We start from the raw sequence: 4112 nt of genomic DNA on the forward strand, positions 1-4112 counted from the left end.
AACAAATGTGCATTGGAACGCAATGTGCGAGGTTGGGTAAAGTGGAGTGTCTGGATTTGCAAGTCGAGTGTGTGCCATGTTGTTTGTTATGCCATGAAGGCATGTATATGCAACAACAAAACTAAACTTAACCCTAATGTCGTTTGGTAAGAACTCGCGATTAAAATGAGATTGCGATTAAAAATATTAATGCCAGGTGAAAACGGCAGACTATTAAGACACAAAGCTACATAAAAGCATAGCAAAAGGCGTGACCTCAAACATGGAAGGCATGCAAGTACAGGGTGGGCCAAATAAGACCTTCTAATGTTAAACACAAATAACTTTTGCAATAATCATTTATTTTGGTTAATTGTTTTTATACATTGAATATATTTTATGGAAATTATGTATAAAATATTACATCAGATCAATGTCCACCATTTTTCTCGATACAAAGATTGACTCTTTTTAACGCTTTTTCCATTACACCACATAATGTTTCTGGTTGAAGGCTCAGTATTTCATCTCGAATAATTTGCTTCAGCTGTATAATAGTCTCTGGTTTATTAAGATACACTTTGTCTTTCAAATATCCCCATAAAAAGAAGTCGGGCGCAGTCAAATCTGGCGAACGAGGGGGCCAAGGGAAATCTGAATTTTTAGAAATCAGACGTTCGCCAAAAATTTGACGCAGCAGGTCCATAGTTTGCCTAGCAGTATGCGCAGTTGCTCCATCTTGCTGAAACCACAAATTAGGATACTGCTCCGCCATTGGCCGCAAAAAGTTTACAATCAATGTTCTGTAAGAAGCTCCTGAAATCGATTCTGGCGGTTCAGTCTCATTTTCAAAGAAATATGAATCGATAACTCTAGTGGTCATAACACCGCAACAAACAGTTCATTTAGATGAGTGCAACTGATGTTGGTGTGTTGCCCTTGGATTTTCAGAGCCCCTTAATCTACAGTTTTGTTTGTTGGCATAACCATTTAAATGGAAATGCGCTTCATCCGACATCAAAACGTTATTTAAAAAATCAATTTGTGTGGCTAATTGTGTAAAACAAATAGCGTATTGTAGCCGTTGTTGGTGGTCTTGCGGTAGCAGTGCTTGCCCAATTTGAATTTTGTATGGGTACATCTTAAGATCCAACTTTAAAATACTACGCAATGTCGGTCTGGAATGCCCAATTGTCTAAAACGACGGCGAGTTGAGACAGATGGATCATCTGCCCACTCTGCCGCACAGTTTCCACGTTGTCTTCAGTGCGAATAATTTGATGGGCACCTCGTCGAGGACGGTCGGCAACTGAACCCAGTTCCTCAAAACGACCGACCAAATTCCTAATCATGAAGGCAGTGGGAGCTGATCTGGAATTAAAATGTTGCCGATATTTACGCTGCGTTAAAACAATTGATCGTTGATAAGAATAGAAAAACTCGAATAGCGTTGTGTTGTTCTGTAGGGTTCCATAATAAATTTCCAACAATTCAGTTATAACCTACAAAAAGAGAAAAATAAATATGTCAAAAAATAAGTTAAAAGTTATTTGTGCTTAACATTAGTAGGGCTTATTTGGCCCACCCTGTACATGCTTGTGCTTAAGTATGTTTAGCTATAAGCAGACAGAATATAAATGAAAGTTGTTCAATTCTTCTTATTAGTGAATAATAAACATGATAATGGAGAAATTAAATCGAAGATGAAATCAAATTTTCAAAAAAAATATGCATAGCATAGGAAAATTTAGACTGAAAAAATTTAGCAAAGGCAACTTCGTAGTAATGAGGACTTAGGCTCATTTGGCTGATTTTTTTAAATCCGATTTTTTTGTTTTCTGCGTATTTAAGAAAGCTTAACGCTTCCGTAATTTTGTAACAAAATGTCAAGCAAATCAGTGGAAAACTGAGGGAGTTATGGAACTTTGACTGAAAGAATTTATTTAGCAAAGGCAACTTAGTAGTAGTGAGGATTTAAGCTCATTTGGCTGATTTTCTTAAATCCGATTTTTATATTTTCTGCATATTTAAAAAAGCTTCAGGGGACAGATACCTGTAAAATTTCGTTGTTTCATAAAATGTTAATATAATCCTTTAAGAATATGTCAAAAAAAATTTAGAATGTAAATTTAAGTATTTCTTATATTATAGATCGTCAACCGTGACGACTCTATTCTTTGCGTTCGCGCGCTGGGAGAGGAATTTTCATGTATTCAAACTTTAGACGCGTTTTTCTCAAAACTATATTTTTCGAATTGGCGTACACGATAACTCGAAAAGTTATTGACCGATCTTAGTGAAATTTTGCAAACATCTTTTTTATGATATTACTTTCTATGTGAATTTAAAGTTATTAACAATTTTCGGAAAAATAATTTTTTCGAAGCAAAATAGTAGAAAAATTCGCCCCAAAATTAATTTTTTTTGAAGCATTTTACTCCGCGAATTTTTGTTTAATTCATATATGTGGAAATTATGACATTAATAAACAAAAAAAATTTGGGTTTTTTGTGTTCAGGTCACTGATGCCGATGCTACAATGCCCACCGATTGAGAAGCCCCGCTGCGACCTTCCTGGAAGAATTGAGTGTACATCTGCCATTTTAAATGATTAAAATAAAAAAAAAATTTTTATTATTTTAATTTATAAATAAACTGTATGCCAATTTTGAAAAAAATATATTGACTTCTTCATTGTAAGAATTTAGCAAGGGCAATTTGGTACTATTGAGAATTTGGGCTCATTTGACCGATTTTTTATTTTAACCGTATTTTCTGCATATTTAAAAAAGCTTCACGCTTCCGTTTGCGTGAAAATTTTAAGCAAATCATACAAATAAATCACAAATACAATTAAAATTAAATAAAGTACACTTGCGCGCCCATACAGGGTTTGATTGAAATGTAATGAGCCTTAAGCAGTTTTATTAAACCTTTTGGCTTATACAACTAATATTCTTCAAAATAGGACCCTTGAGTGTCAATACACCGCTGGTAGTGGTCCTTCCACTGCAGGAAACATTTTTTAAACTCATTCGCCGGAATCGCGTTCAATTCGGCTGTCACAGTTTTTTGGATCGCCTCGATGAAGTCGAAACGCCTCCCCTTCAGCTTTCTTGTCAGGCGCAGGAACAAGAAGAAGTCCGGAGGGGATAGGTCTGAGCTGTAGGGAGGGTGGGGAAGCACCGGAACCCCAATCTTGGACAATGCAGAAGTGCAGAGGAAGGGGGTGTGCGACGGTGTGTCGTGATGAAGGCCTTCCAGATCGCTGTTCATCTTCGACGTCCTCCCGGCCTTCCTTGAACGACTTGTGCCACCGTTTTACCTGGGCACTGGACAGGGATTGGTCCCCGTAAGCCTCCTTGAGTAGCCCAATGGTTTCGGTACTCGTTTTGTTTAGCTTTACGCAAAATTTGATCGAGTAACGTTGCTCCAACGATCGCTGCATTTTCGCCACTGCAAAATCCTAACACACTTTTAAAACAGCAATGTGCGGCCTGACGCCTGGCGTTGTCATACAGCAAAGTCAGTTTGTCATGCCTATCGCCCCATTCCGGCCACTTGTCTTTGAAAGCTCGAATCAAACGCATTAGCTGCAGTCGGTAACGATCGCCAGTGATGGTTTCAGATGGTTTAAGGAGTTCGTAATAGGTGACGCCCTTCTGATGCACAACATAACTTTTGAAGCCTGAATATTTTTTTTCGCTGTCGATGAACCTGGTCAACCTGGTAGGATCCAACTTTTTCAACGCTAAGAGTTATCATAATAGATCAATTTTTCATCGCCAGTGACGATGCAATGCAGAAAAAATTTTCTTTTCTGCCGTTCAAGAGGTATCTCACGCATCACCAAACGTTTCTCGATATCCCTCTCCTTCAATTGATGTTGCTCCCAGTTACCAGTTCCTGCTTTCTGGACCATTCCCATCGCGTGCAAACGTTTAATGACGTCTTCATCTAATAATTGTTGTAGCTGAGTATCTTCGAATTTTTTCGGTGCCTCTTTGCGATCTATATCACTCACGTCGAAATTATCACTTTAAAGTTGTATTTGATAGAGCGTAATTACCGTAAATATTGATCAATATACGACACGTTTCAGCTGCACGTCTCAGCTGCATTTTTCTTTAAAA

Source organism: Anastrepha ludens, chromosome 3, assembly GCF_028408465.1.
Source record: "Anastrepha ludens isolate Willacy chromosome 3, idAnaLude1.1, whole genome shotgun sequence".
NCBI classification, from domain to species: Eukaryota; Metazoa; Arthropoda; class Insecta; order Diptera; family Tephritidae; genus Anastrepha; species Anastrepha ludens.